Source organism: Capricornis sumatraensis, chromosome 8, assembly GCF_032405125.1.
Source record: "Capricornis sumatraensis isolate serow.1 chromosome 8, serow.2, whole genome shotgun sequence".
Taxonomy (NCBI): Eukaryota; Metazoa; Chordata; class Mammalia; order Artiodactyla; family Bovidae; genus Capricornis; species Capricornis sumatraensis.
Window position 1 is genome coordinate 62841969 of NC_091076.1, and position 15817 is coordinate 62857785.

Consider the following 15817-nt stretch of genomic DNA (forward strand, 5'->3'; position numbering starts at 1 on the left):
AGACGGACGGGAAAGATCACTTTGCTCCCCCTTTTGACCCACCAGCGCTGCTCAGTTATTTGAGCCACTAATCCTTTTTCCCTGAAGATAGTTTAAATTGGATTTCTGACATGACCTAAACTATCTTTGCTAATATCTCTCTCTCTGTATGCTGTATCTATCTTTTTCTGCTGTGTTTCATAAGTCACAGATCCGGTGATTTTCCTCATTATTCATATTTGAGTGAGGATAAGTCTAGATCGGGCTTCCCTAGTGGTTCAGTGGTAAAGAATTCGCCTTCCAGTGCAGAAGACATGGGTTAGAAAATCCCCTGGAATAGGAAATGGCCCAGTCTAGTACTCTTGCCTGGAGAATCCCGTGGACAGAGGAGCCTGGTGGGCTACAGTCCATGGGGTTGCAAAGGGTCAGACACGACTGAAGCAACTTAGCACACATGCACGCACTAATACTTTATTAATCACCTCTAGGCCTGTTCCCAGTTATGTGGGCTCCAAAGAAGGGGTCACCATTCACCTAGCTCTCAGCTAGGAGGTTAAGAAGGCCTTGGCTTAGCCCCTCTTCCATCTTGGACTGTCGAGTCTAAAGAGGCAGGTCTGACCTTTCCTGGGTCAGTAAGGGGTACACACAGGTAGGGGCACAGATGGTGGCCAAGAGCCCAAGCTTGCCACCCATCTGCCAGCCTGGTTGTGTTCAGAGAAAGATTCCGTTGTTGTGGTTCACGCTGGGCTTGACTGTGTGACTGCCTGGCACCCAGCCAGCGGGACAGACTTCCTCGTGTTCCCCTGTGAACTGTAAGGCCTGGACCAGCCGCAGAGCCTCATCCATGGCGTACCCAACAGGCAAATCACTGCGGGTGATCTGGGGATCACCCTTGCCATCGATGATAAAGAGGCCCCTGTAGGCAATGCCTCCGTCTTCCTTGGGACCATAATCATGGGACAAGTTTCTGGTTACATGGGCCAGCAGGGGGATGTTCGGGGGCCCAAGCCTCCCTCCTTCTGGGGGGTGTTGATCCAAGCCAAGTGAGTGAACTGAGAGTCCACGGAGATGCTCAGCACTTTGCAGTTCACCTTCTGCAACTCCGTAGCATGTTGCTGAAAGCGATGATCTCCGTGGGGCACACAAAGGTAAATTGCAGATGGGAGAAAAAGCAGGCCCTGTATTTTCCTTTGTAGTCAGAAAGCGTCACCTTCGTGAAGGCACCATCCACCACTGGGGGAGCCTGGAATTCCAGGGCGGGTTTTCCAATACGCGCGTTGCCAGATGCCATGACTAAAGCTGCGTGGGCAAGGGAGGGTGCATGGACTCTGAGATGGGCTGAGTCCTTTTGACAAGGCCCCCACTCCAGTATTCTTGCCTGGGAAATCCCATGAACGGAGGAGCCTGGCGGGCGGCAGTCCATAGCATCACAAAAGAATCGGACACGACTTAGCGACTAAACAATATCAACAAGTCTAGACCAGCAAACTACAGCCCATGGGCCATATCTGGCCAGGGGCTAATTTTGTTTTTAACAGCCCACAGGTTAAAAATAGTTTTTACATTTTAATGATTACATTTTTAAATAATAAGAGCTTTCACTGTGTCTCTTGGCCCACAAAGCCAAAAATGTTTATCCATCTGGCCCTATAAGAAAAACTTTGCCAACCTCTGATTTAGAAGGATTTGATAATTGACTATAAATATTCTGCGTTTATTTTCTTTGGGTCTCTCACTATTTACCTGGCTGCTCTTGGAGTCCTTCATTATGTGGGTTTAAATAATAAGTTCAGAATGTCAGTTTTCTGCACAGAATTGAGAGGAAGTTAGAGTCATAGGTTGTCTCGTCTAGAAGTTCCTCCAGGTAGACTTTTATCTATTGTTTGTTCAAATTTCTGTTCCAGGTAATAGTTTTGGGGATCTATTCTCTTGTTTGGCTCGGCTTCTGCTTCAGGTTCATGTGTCTGGCTTCCTTCCTGGTTGTTTTGTAAGTTGAATTTCCTCATGGGGTCAGTTGCGCCTAAATATAAGGGAACTTCTCTCAGCCCTGAGATGAGCTTCTTGCTTTAATGGGATGTACAGTCAGGGAAAGACTTCTCCACAGGTTTTTCTGTTTTCATGGCCTCCTTTTCGTTCCTCAACTATGTGCAGGTGCTATTAATCTATAGCATTAAAAGAAATTCCATGTAGAAATGGCCCCATCTCTAAAAAAAAAAAACAAAACCACACACACACACAAACTGCCTTTTCTAGGAGACTGTATTTCTCTGTTTAGTCGGTATTAGTGAGGATCTGCTAGGATTTCCTCTATTCAGTTTTCATGATACTACACTAATCTCTCAGAAATGAAAGGTGTAGGTTTTAGTCTTAAATTGAGTCCCAGGTGACAATCATCCAGCAGAAATGACTGTGGTATATATCCATGTCGCCCTTCCCTTGTTTCATCAATGACATGTGTTTTCATCATTGATGTTAATATTCCTTTATTTAAATCAATTACATGGAGATAGAGGAGTTGGTGTATATTTCTTTCACTCACATTCAATCATTGGAGGTTAACAAAAACTCACTAATGACAGAAAACTTTTGTCAGATTATCAACTGGGATCCCAAAAAGGCATGGTTCGTGTCCCAGTAGTAAAGTCACGAATGGCGTGGAAACAATCTGAACTGATTCTTAGGGGAAGGACTGAGACGTCTGGAGATAAGATATATTGATTGGCTCCACTAATACCAGGCAAAAGGTCCAGAGCTAAGTAGGAGAGATTAGCGCCTCCTCCCAAATAGCCCACCATGCATTTCCTTCCCCATAGTTAGCAATGGTGGATCAAGAACACACCCTGGATGACAAGCTGGATAAAAATGAGGACAGGAAGAAGCTACTGGGATTTGTTCCAGCCAGGGCACTTGTGCAGGGAACTTGACAGTTCTCAAGTTATCACCTTCTGCCTAGGGTGCTGTTTCAGTAAGCAGTCTTCTGCTGCGCAGCAGGCTAGTGGGATGTTTTATTTTTTTTCGGGGGGGGGGGGGTGGTGTGCTTCCCTGCCTCTCTGTTGCTGCACGTGGGCTTTCTCTAGTGGCAGGGGCTACTCTTTGTTGAGGCGCACAGGCTTCTTTTTGTTCTGGTAGCTTCTTTCTTACTGTGGAGTGCAGGCTCTAGGGAGCTTGGGCTTCAGAAGCTGCAGTGCACCAGCCTCGTTGCTTCTCGCATGTGGGATCTTCCCAGACCAGGGATCAAACTTGTGTCTCCTGCATTGGCAGGCAGATTCTTTTTTTCTTTTTGGACAGGTAGATTCTTAGCCACTGGATTGCCAGGGAAGTGGGATGATCTGATGAATACGTTCCAATTGTTGCGGGAAGCAGGACCCCTTCCAGGGCCCGAAACCGGGCTCTTCTCTAACACTCAGAAGTGAACTGTCTGAGGAGACACATGTGCTGACAAAGCAAGAGATTTTATTGGGAAAGGGCACCCGGGTGGAGAGCAGCAGGGTAAGGGAACCCAGGAGAACTGCTCTGCTACATGGCTTTCAGTCTCGGGTTTTATGGTGATGGGATTAGTTTCTGTGTTGTCTTTAGCCAATCATTCTGACTCAGAGTCCTTCTTGGTGGTGCACACCTTCTTCAGCCAAGATGGATGCCAGAGAGAAGGATTCCGGGAGGTGGTCGGACATGTGGTGTCTCCTTTTGGCCTTTCCTGAACTCTTCTGGTTGGTGGTGGCTTATTAGTTCCGTGTTCCTTACCAGCATCTCCTGTAGTAAAACAACTCATGCAAATAGCTGATGCCTGGTCAGGGAGGGCAGTTTCAATCAGTGTGCTTCCACTAACACAATGACTTCTGGAAGTTCCATTTAAGAGAACTGTACACCTTAAGGATAACTGAAATAGTCCACACCAGAATAAGTTTAAATCACAACTGACTCTAAGTCTGATGGAAGCAGGACAAACTCTAAGTAAAGACTCTGCTGAGAGGTGGGGGATATGTGAGAACGAACCATGTTTAGGAATGAGCTTGCCTGGAGATCAGCTTCCAGAATGACAGAGTGAGGACCTCAGTGAACAAACTCTCCCACAAAAAACCAGTGAAAATACAAGCAAAACAACGAACATCAACCTTTTCAGAACTTGGGAAACTAACCAAAGCCACAGAGCAAACTGAAAATCATCTATCTGAGAGAAACGACAGGACTGTGCTTAGAAAATGGAATCAGTGGTATTTTGTGAATGGGATACTCTTTCCAGCCCCTCACTCCCCAGCTCAGGAGGGTGGTAGCCACAGAAAGCCAGCAGTCTCTCAGCCAGTGGAGAGGACTGACCTCTTGTGGAGCTCATTGAAAAGCAACACCCCCAGAGCACAGTCAATATTTTGTCTGAACTTGAAGCTCCCTGGAAAATCTCTATTCTTAGGCAGTTGTGGCTGTTTGATTTGACTCAGACTTCAGCGCAACAGAACAAAATAACCCTGCTCCCAGGGCATTATCAAAACAATAACCATCCACTGGCAACGTAGCAGCTCCCTGAGGCTCTGCTTTCAGTGGAGTTAGCAAGAGGCAGGCTGGGAATCTGAGTATACCTTGGAGAACTAGATAATCATGGGGCACTCTGGAAATCTCTAACATATTCCAGGGATCCTGAAATGCTGTGTGAATGCACAAGGTTTGCACAGGAGAGATGTGGAAATGGAGAAGGTCTTATTCACTGATTTCTGACTTTCAGGCTCTTTGCAAAACAAAAGTGAAAGCTAAGGAGATCCAGTAAACTGCCTATAGTTTGAAGGCATGCGTTCTCACAACAGTCCCTTGGTAAAGGGTGAAAGCCATAGGGATATCCATGGTAAAGGGTACCTCCTGTTCCTAAGTAACTTCAAAAAAATTTTATTGGACTGCACCAGGTCTTAGTTGTGGCAAATAGGATCTTTTTTTTTTTTTTTTTTTTTGCAGCATGCAAACTCTTAGTTGCAGCAAGCGGAATCTAGTTCCCTGACCAGGGATCGAACCTGGCCCCTGCACTGGGAGCTCGGAGGCTTAATCCCTGGACTGCAAGGAAAGTTCACCTAATGAACTATAATTTTTCTTCATAAGGTTAGGGAATGAATAACAAGATCTAGAACCTCATTCTAAAGGAGTGTGAGAAGAAGGGAATTATTCCTCTGGAGAAATTAGAGGATGAAAATGAGGCTCAGTCCTGTCTAACTCTTTGCAATCCCATGGACAGTAGTCCTTCAGGCTCCTCTGTCCGTGGGATTTTCCTGGTAAGAATACTGGAGCGGGTAGCCATTCCCTTCTCCAGAGGATCTTCTGAACCCAGGTCTCCTGCATTGCAGGTGGATTCTTTACCGTCTGAGTCACCAGGGAAGTCCAGAGGGTGAAAAGGGAAAGTGATACAATAATGTGATCCTGTGAAGATTCAAAAGTGACCCTGGCATTGAGACTGGGCCCCCACTCCCGAACCTGAGACTCAAATCCACAGGGGGAAAGTGAAGAGCCACAGTGGCCTTTGCCTTCCTCTAATTTACCATGAAAATCTACCCTATGGCCAGCTGGTGCTCAGTCCCTTCAGTCATGTCTGACTCTTTGCGACCCCATGGACTGTAGCCCCCCAGGCTCCTCTGTCTGTGGGATTCTCCAGGCAAGAATACTGACGTGGATTTCCATGCCCTCCTCCAGGGGATCTTCCCGACCCAGGGACTGAACCCATGTCTCCTGCGTCTCCTGCATTGCAGGCGGATTCTTTACCGCTGAGCTGCTGGGCAAGCCCCATGGGCAGCGGGGAGTATCAAGAAAAGCAGGGAAACAAGGGGCTAAGGAAGAGTAGGAATGAACTAGGTATCCTTGGGCATAGGGCCTGGACCATGCACTCCCTTCTGTCCTTAGAATTTTCGTGTTTGTCATGTATCATCTCTGGAAAGTGAAAGTGAAGTTGCTCAGTTGTGTCCGACTCTTTGGACTGTAGCCTACCAGGCTCCTCCCTCCATGGGATTCTCCAGGCAAGAGTACTGAAGTGGGTTGCCATTTCCTTCTCCAGGGGATCTTCCCGACCCAGGGATCGAACCTGGGTCTCCTGCATTCCAGGCAGACGCTTTAACCTCTGAGCCACCAGGGAAGCCCTGGAGTGGAGGCAATAGCCATGACTGCTTGCTCTTGCCTCTGTCGGGGACTCAGAGAATCATTAGAGCTATCAGAATAAGAATTAGGAGGACAGCAGGGAGGCAGACCATATGTCACCATAGCCTCAGTCCTGGGCTCCTCCCTGGAGTGAAGGTCGGTGCTCCCTTTTGGATGGTCCAGGATCTCCATTCACCCTCTTTCCCATTCCATCAAAGCCTTTCCTCTTCCGCCTTGTCCAGTTCTGGATTCTTTCTCTCCCCCTTCATCCTTTTTTTCTTTAATATTTGTTTATTTATTTGACTGTGGCTGAGTCTTCACTGTGGCTTGCGAATTCTTAGTTGCAGCATATGGGATCTAGTTCTCTGATCAGGTATCAAACCAGAGACCCCTGCGTTGGGAACATGGAGTCTCAGCCAGGGGACCACCAGGGAAGTCCTCCACTCTACCTGTCTCTGTTCTCTGCAGTCTTCTCTCCTACTCACAACCATCCCCAGCCATAGTTCCTTAGAAGGACCAGGTGCCAAGATATCTAAGTCCCTGTACCGAGAATACCAATAATGACTCCTGAGTTCATCTGAAAGCAGAGCCTGAGACAAAGAATTGAGTGAAGGTAGTTTATTTGGAAGATGATCCCAGGAGGGCCTGAGGAGAATGAACCAGAGAAGGAAGAGGCCACGTAAGGGTCATTATCTAGATGGTTGCTGTGGGCATCAGCGGCTCCAGTTAGCCAGAGAAACTACTCCCGAGAAACCACAGAACGCCTCCCAGAATGGTGCATCTGAAGGCTGGAAGGCTGGATCAGCATCCACCCCCATTCCCCTTTGGATGACTTTGCTCCAGACTATACTTTGTCTGTGGGTCTAGCAGGTTCCTGTGGCACCGGGAAATGTCCTGGGGCAGAATATGTAGACAGTCATGGGCTATCTCGTCAGTTAGTGCTAGGTACACCTGAGCTCACACGGAACTAACCACTACAGCTGCTTCTGAAAGCAGAGACGGGTCCACGCGACTCACTGTAAGAACCCAGAGGGTCTGCCAGGTCCCCTCCTCTGATTTCGTCTTGACTTTTGGCTGAGCTGGGTCTTTGTTGCTACTTCATTTTCTCCAGCTGTGGCTGGTGGGGGCTACTCTCTAGCTGCGGTGTTCTGGCTTCTCCTTGCGGGGCTTCTCTTGTGGAACAAGGGCCCTAGCGCTCTCGGGTTTCAGCAGCTGTAGTGCACGGATTCGGTTGCCTCCTGGGATGTGGGATCTTCTGGTTCAGGGATCGAACCCACGTCCCCTACATTGGCAGCCGGATTCTTAACCACCGGACCGCCAGGCAAGTCTCCTCTCTCTCTGTTTTTTTTTGCTGTTGTTGTTATAGTTTTAAGTTTAATGTTGTAGTTAGAAATTTGAGAATGATGTACAATAATATGTGCATGTATGCATAAATACAGTCCCCTCCTCTAATTCTTTAAAAATTTTCATCAGAAACCATTGTTGGGACTTTCCCAGCAGTCCAGTGGTTAAGACTCGTGCCTCCACTGCAGGAGTGCAGGTTTGATCCCCAGGTAAGATCCTGCATGCCATGTGGTGTGGCCAAAAGGAATAAATTTTTTTAAAATTTCTTAAAAATGAAGAAACCATTATAGATGACACAGCTTGAGATGGGGGTTTATTTGTGTCACTTCCTCTAGCTGAAATTCAAATGAGAAATTTCTGGGTGGCAGAGAGGGAGAAAATGTACAATTTCCCTAAATCTAGGCTAGAGCAACAGGGGAAAGAAACAGAAGAGGGCTATAATGGCTTGTACGTGCATGCTCAGCCCCTTCAGTCGTGTCTGACTCTTTGTGGCCCCGTGGACTGTAGCCCGCCAGGCTCCTCTGTCCATAGGATTCTCCAGGCAGGAATACTGGAGTGGGTTGCCATGCCCTCCTCCAGGGCATCTTCCCAACCCAGGGACTGAACCCGCGTGTCCTGCATCCCCTGCATTGCAGGTGGGTGCTTTGTGGCTGAGCCACTGGACAAGTCCTGTCATGGCTCAGTAAAGGTCAAATCACATATAATTTGGAGTTTCAAGTACTTGCGTAAGTTTCAGATAATTTTTCCGCCTAAGTCCAGAAATTGGATTTCAGTGTTACTGTGATATTTCTCAAGAGAAGATTTGAAGGATCTTGTCTAGAAGGGTTCTATGTCAGAGGTCATGGAATGCTTCTTACCTTTGTTTAAAAAGTTTTCAGAGGTTTTAGTTACTGCTGTTATGGATGGGGAGAAAAAGTCATGACTTACATTATTTTGTAAATAATAAGGCACCTATTGATTCTCACATGATACATGGGATTTTTGGTTTACTGATTTTCCTGTTGGGTATGAGTGTTCTATACTGTTGGAGAGTGAACTTATCCACTACTAACTTCCCATCGTTGCCTGAGGCTTCTCAGTTGGCTCAGTGGTAAAAGAATCTGCCTGCAATGCGGGAGATGCGGGTTCCATCTCTGGGTCAGGAAGACCCTCTGGAGAAGGAAATGGTAACTCACTCCAGTATTCATGCTTGGAAAATCCCATGGCCAGAGGAGCCTGGTGATCTACAGTCCATGGGGTCTCGAAAGAGTCAGATACGACTTAGTGACTAAACAACAGCAACATTGCTCAGCACCTGAACCTTTACTCCATATATTTTCCCCAAATATCTTGGTTATCACAATAAGCAAGAACTTGGACAAGGTGAATTGCAAAAGCAAATACTTTCCTTTTAATGATTGTATTGTGATTAACTTGGAGGGGAGCAGAAGAGACAAAGAGAAAAGATGGTGGAGTCATCTGAAGCTCTCTAGGGCTGATGTGTGTTGTGAGTAGACCCAAGTGGAAAGTTCGTTCATCCCCAGGTCCTTTCTATTATTCTCAAGTGACATTTTGGTCAGAGACATTACTTTGCCAACGAAGGTCCATCTAGTTAAGGCTATGGATTTTCCAGTGGTCATGTATGAATATGAGAGTTGGACTAGAGAGAAAGCTGAGTGCCAAAGAATTGATGCTTTTGAACTGTGGTGTTGGAGAAGACTCTTGAGAGTCCCTTGGACTGCAAGGAGATTCAACCAGTCAGTCCTAATTTCCTAAAGGAAATCAGTCCTGAACATTCATTGGAAGGACTGACGCTGAAACTGAAGCTCCAATACTTTGGCCACCTGATGTGAAGAACTGACTCATTGGAAAAGACCCTGATGTTGGGAAAGATTGAAGGCGGGAGGAGAAGGGGACAACAGAGGATGAGATGGCTGGATGGCATCACCGACTCAATGGACATGAGTTTGAGTAAACTCTGGGAGTTGGTGATGGACAGGGAGGCCTGGCGTGCTGCAGTCCATGGAGTTGAAAAAGTTGGACATGACTGAGCGACTGAACTGAACTGTTATACTAGTTCTGTCCACCAGGGGGCATTTGCAAAATAGCATACATATGTATAAAATTATGTTACAAGATTCACTCTTGCCTAAATGAGGAATGATCCAAAGTTACAAAGAAAACATCTGGTTTCAAAGAGGATGTGCCACTTCTAAGAAACCAGGTCCTTTGAGGATACTTTAAGTAGACAAGAAAGATGTTACTTAAGGTCAAGATGTAAGAGAGATTTCTGTTGCCAGTCCATGGTGAGCTACAGAAGCTCAAGGGTCATCTGGGTTCCAGGTCTCAGTATAGGAAGTATTTGCTGACCCTGATTTTTCTTAGGATCATAAACAGGTTCTGTATGGTTTGGGGTACCAGAGTTCCCCCTTCTCTCTTGGACATTTCATATAATGCTTTGACCCAAAATAGACAATTTGCTTATTGCCTCACAGAAATTGTCCTCCACTTTGAATGGACAGGAAAGTACCAACATCAGACTTTTTACTTATCTCCAGCAAACTGATAAGAAAGCAGACACCTAGAGATTAACCTTTGCAGATCACATTGGTGGTTTGTTTGTGGGACTCTCAACTACCGAAGTACTTATTGGTTTTATCCTCTGGGCATCTCTTCCATTGCTTTCTTCTGGTGTTAGACTTACTCTCTAGGCAGAGAGTAGGTCTATGGCCCAAGCAAGGCTAATCTTACAACACCTCACCTGCAAGGATGAGGTCATTGGCCCAGAAGTTATGGGCATGTGCCAATTCTGTCTCCCAGGATTTGCAACCTTAGATGCAGACGCATAAAAATAGTTTAGGATAGAGATGCCTTATGGCAGTATCCTAAAGAGAAGTTCTGTGAGGTGACTGGACTGTTCTAATGTCAATTCTTTCCAATATAGGGAGAGCAAGTAGGCAAGAAAAAGAAATAAAGGTATCCAAGTGGGAAAAGAGGAAATAAAATGACCTCTATTTGCAGATGATATGATCTTATATGTAGAACATGCTAAAAAATACATTAAAAAACTGTTAGAGCTAATAACTAATTTGAGTAAAATTGCAAGATACAAAATAAACACACAAAAATCAGTTGTATTTCTGTATACCAATTATAAAAAATATGAAAAGGAAATTAAGAAAACAATTCCAAAGAAGCCATGGGGATGTGATGCACAGCATGGTGACTATAGTTAAGAATTTGTGAAACCATTTGGTGTTATTTTGGGGGCCCCAGAGAGCTCTGGTACCACAGTCCATTATGTCTCAGTGCAGAAAGAATTCAGTGAGAGGCAAAATGATGACTATAAAAGTCACTTATTAGACTAGGACACTTGTGAGGTTTATAAACAGGTGGGTGAGGGGCTGCCATGCTCCAAGAACTTACTGGACTACAGTTTTATAATCAAAGGAAAAGTGGGGAGGGAGAGAAGAACTCCTTTGTCTTTCTTGAGTAGACGTCATGCTTCCATCATCAGCTCCTTCTCCAGGTTGGGCAGGGGAGTTTTCTTGTCCCTGTGTGGTCAAACTAAGTCCATAAATTATCGTTTTTTTGTTTTTATGTGTGCAGAGAGCATGTCCTAGGGATTATTAACTTCCTGAGCTCACTGGGCAGGATATGTGTCTCATGCCACCATTGTTTTATTGTTTGGGGGCATATCTCGTGCTTCGGTTGCATGGTTTTGTTGCTAAGCAATCCTGCTTGGTTTTGTGGTTCAGCAAACCTGCTCTCTTGAGTAATCATTACTTCACAGGGGTCTCCCGTATTTTTTTCTCCTTTTTTTTTCTATTAACTATTTTTTCAAACACTTTCTGCCCTTTAAATTTTTTTTTTACTTACCTGTTTTTGGCTGCACTGGGTCTTTGCTGCTGTGCGTGGGCTTTCTCTAGTTGCAGCAATCAGGATGGCTCTCTCTAGTTGTGATTGCTTCTCCTTGCAGTGGCTTCTCTTGTTGCAGAGTTGTGGTGCACGGGCTTAGTTGCCCTGAGGCATGTGATATCGTCTCAGACCAGGGATGGAACCCATTGCCTCTGCATTGGCAGACAGGCTCTTAACCACTGGACCACCAGACAAGTCCTGGGATTAACCATTTAATCACCCACTTTGTCCCTATTAAATCTGTATTACATATTTGAAAGTTGCTAAGAAAATAAACCTTAAAAGTCCACAGAACAATAGCTCCTCAACAAGAATGAAATACTTCAGGATAGATTTAACCACACAGGTACAAAACTTGGTAAACTGAGAACTATATACAAAGCTGGATGAAAATGAAGACCTAACCCAGAGGAAAGATATCCTGTGTAATGGATTGGAAGACTTAATATTGTTTAAGATGTGGGTACTATTCAAAGGGATCTACAGATTCAATGCAATCTCTAGCAAAATCCCAATTTTTTTGCAGAAATGGACAAGGGCAAGATTATTTTATCCATTCTAAGTGTTCTGATATGCTCACATTTGAGAAATACTTTCTAAATCACATAAGGAATCAGTATAAAAGGAAGAAAGAAATCTTACTTAAAAATGAATTTATGGAGAACAGTATGGTGGTTTCTCAAAAAAATTAAAGACAGAATTGGCATATGACCAAGTCCTGGGTATATACCACAAGAGCTGAAAACAGGGACTTAGATATTTGTACGTTCATGTTCACCGCAGCATTACTCACAATGCCAGAAATCTAGCAGCCCAATTGTGCTTCCAAAGATGAATGGATAAACAAATGTGGCCTATGTAAACTGTGGGATATTATTCAGCTAAAAAGGAATGAAGTTCTGATACATACTACAACATGGATGAACCTCGAAAGCTATGTGAAATAAGCCAGCCACAAAAGAAAACATATTGTATGATTCCACCTATGTGAGGTACCTAGACTAATCAAATCTGTAGAATATAGGAAGTAGAGTAGAGTTTACCAGGGGCTGGGAGAATGGGGAACAATTGCTCAACAAGTACAGTTTCTGTCTGGGATGATGAAAAAGTTTTGGAAATAGTGGTAACAATTGGGCAATATTGTGATTTGGCACTAATTAAGTGCCACTGAGTGGTACACTTAAAAATGGTCAAAATGGCAATAACAAGAAAAAGACTACTATTATTTCCACGATTTCTGAGCTACTTCATCAAATTCCTTTCCTTTTTTCTTTCCTCCCCTGAGCACGTAGCAGTGCTTTTTCTGTGTTTATAAATTCAAAGGAATTTGACTGATACACTACTATCAACCTCCCATTCTTTGCTGATTAGGGATCCTGAGTGGTCATTAGAAAAGCCCTTGAATTTGTGGATTTCAAAAGTCTACAGTATTGGTTCAACCACAACCGATAGGAAGAACCCATGGGAACTGTGTGTTTAGCTTCTTGAAAAAAGATGGGAGAAGGGCCTCCCTGGTGGCTCCATGGTGAAAAATCCACGTGTCAGTGCAGGAGACAAGGGTTCAATCCCTGGTCCAGGAAGATTCCCACCTGTCAAGGAGCAACTAAGCCCGTGCACCGCTACTACTGAGCCTGTGCCCTAGAGCCTGGGAGCTGCAACTACTGAGCCCAGGTGCTGCAACTACTGAAGTCCAAGCACGCCACAGCCCGTGCTCCATAACAAGGGAAGCCATGGCAATGGGAACCCTGCGGGCCGCAAGTAGAGGGTAGCCCCCGCAGCAACGAAGATCCACATAGCCAAAAATAAATAAAGACAATTTTTAAAAAGAGGAAGCAAATCTGCATTTGAAATCCTCAGCTTTATGAATTCGGTTGAGAGAGGTGGAAGAAGGACCTCTGGCAGAGGGCAGAGTCACTTACAGGAAACTTGAAACAAAGAAACAAACAGTGGTTTTTGTACAGAATCCGCAGAGAGTAGACTATAGGTCATCAGCAGGAGAGGGAGGAGAGGCGCTTACCAGAAAGAAAGGCTGTGCTCTTACAGTGAAAGGGAAATATGAAGAACCTCTTTCTCAGATATAATAGTTCAGAAAACAGGCGGTCTATCAACCGCTACTATTTCAGGGACCCCAGAGATGTTTGGGACCTCAGAAGATTTAGCAGAGGAGTGGTCAAGTAGTAATTCCACTAGTAGCTGAATCCTTCCCCAGAAAAAGCCCCAAAGTTCAGGAAATCATTAAAAGCATTACAAGGTATCAATAAAAGCAACAAACAAAGAACAGGGCTGGTACTTGGGTTAGGTAAATGAGACAGTGAGCAGTTAAAAGCATGCTTATGGGGTACTTCCCTGGTCGTCCAGTGGTTAAGACCCTGAGCTCCCAACGCAGGGGGTGTGGTTTCCACCCCTAGTCAGGAAACTGTGATCCCATGGGAAATAATTTAATTAAATAAAAAAAGGTGCTCAGTCCTAGGGACCTACAGATGTCATGCTCAGACACTCAGTCGTGTTCAACTCTTTTCGGCCCCATAGACTGTAGCCAGCCAAGCTCCTCGGTCCTGCCAAGCTCCTCGGTCCATGGGATTCTCCCAGCAAAAATACTGAAGTGCATTGCCATTTTCTCCTCCAGGGGATCTTCCCAACCCAGAGATCTCCTGCATTGGCAGGTGGATTCTTTACCACTAGTGTCCCCTGGGAAGCCCCCTACAAGCATATGGTGTGTATAAAATAGAAGTACTATTCAATCGCAATTTCTGATCTCAAGTCAAATTCCATTAGATCTCAATGCCTATTTAAAATACAGTGTGCTTAGATTTGTTGCTACTTGGTCCTTCTCCCCTTCAGAGTTTAGAGTCTTGTGTGTGGGGGTGGGAGTGAGGAAAGAGTGTCAAATTCTCACTCTCCACCTGTCTGCTTGCAAAGAGTCGGACACGGCTGAAGCAACTTAGGACTCACACCTGTCTGGTCCTCTAGTTTGCATCATCTTTCTCAATATTTTTTTGCTTTACAATACAGAATTAGCCTTCGAGCTCATCAATAAACCTGTATTGGCACTTCCTGGTGGTCCAGTGGTTAGGACTCCATGCCTCCACTGCAGCGGGCGCAGGTTCAACCCTTGGTCAGGGAACTAAGATCCTGCATGCCACGCAGTCAAAAACAAAAACAAATAAAAACAAAAATGTATTGATTTTTGTTCCTGACCTTGCACAGTGATATCCTCACCCTCCACCCACATTTCCCGAAAGCCGGGGGAAATTTAGAGCTAATTGTAGGTCGTCAAAAGTCTCTTCTGGAAGAAGAAGAAGAAAAAGATGATCTGGAGGGTAAGGAAATACACATTAACGTTTGGAGTGTTATAGCGCATCACACACACGATGGCGTGTGTTACAAGTAGCATGCTTGGGCTGTATATGAAGCTGGGCTTAGGATACGAAGTGGAGGGAAACCACAAGTGTTGAGACCCATGAGATAGGAGCCAGACGGCACCACAGAAAGTCGTGTGTGAGACTGGGAGGGGTGCTGGGCTGACAGCGGGCTGCCCAAGTCTGTGTGAGGTTGAGGGGAAGTTTTCAGACCTCAAGCTCATTGACTCACAGCTTCCTCTTAGAAGAGCCCCTCAAGGCAGGAGATAGAATTATGAAAATAACTCTATGTTCCTGTAATAGTTTCCTAGGGATACGGTAGCAAATTACCACAAACTGGATATCTTTATTTTTTGAAAGTTATTTATATATTATTTATATTACATATTTCTTTTTGGCTGTGCTGGGTCTTCGCTGCTGGGCAAGGGCTTTCTCTAGTTGTGGCCACTGGGGGCTACTTTCCCTTGCGGAGCTCAGGCTTCTCAATGCAGTGGCTTCTCTTGTTGAGAAGAGCAGGCTCTAGGCTCGTGGAGCTCAGTAGTTGTGGCGCATGGGCTTAGTTGTTCCGTCACATGTGAGAGCTTCCAGGACGAGGGATCAACCCTGTGTCCCCTGCATTGGTAGGCTGATTCTTAACCACTGAACCACCAGGGAAGCCCAAACTGGATATCTTTAAACAAGAGAAATGTGTTCTCTCGAAGTTCTGGAGGCAAGAAGTCCAAAGTCAAGGCATCAACAGGACCATCATCTCCCTGAAGGCTCTAGGAGGCTTCTTCCCTGCTTTATGCTAGCAGGTGGTTGCTGGCAGTCCTTGACATTTCTGGGTTTTTTGATACATAACCCCAATCTTGGCCTCCATTATTACATATGTTCTCCCTGCCTATGTCTCTGTTCAAATTTCCTTTTCTTGTTACTATGATAACAGCCATGGATTCAGTTCAGTTCAGTTCAGTTCAGTTCAGTTGCTCAGTCGTGTCTGACTCTCTGCGACCCCATGAATCGCAGCACGCCAGGCCTCCCTGTCCATCACCAACTCCCGGAGTTCACTCAAACTCACATCCATTGAGTCGGTGATGCCATCCAGCCATCTCATCCTCTGTCATCCCCTTCTCCTCCTGCCCCCAATCCCTCCCAGC

General features: G+C 45.4%; 1 non-coding gene and 1 pseudogene across 1 annotated transcript; both read right to left on the bottom strand.

Moving 5' to 3' along the window:
* Nucleotides 1-608: 608 nt before the first annotated feature.
* LOC138083572 (peroxiredoxin-2 pseudogene) lies at nucleotides 609-1270 on the bottom strand (annotated as a pseudogene).
* Nucleotides 1271-6007: 4737 nt separating this feature from the next.
* On the bottom strand, nucleotides 6008-6079 carry TRNAS-GGA (transfer RNA serine (anticodon GGA)). Its single transcript has one exon. It is a non-coding gene; the product is annotated as a tRNA-Ser (tRNA).
* Between the last annotated feature and the right edge of the window lie 9738 nt (nucleotides 6080-15817).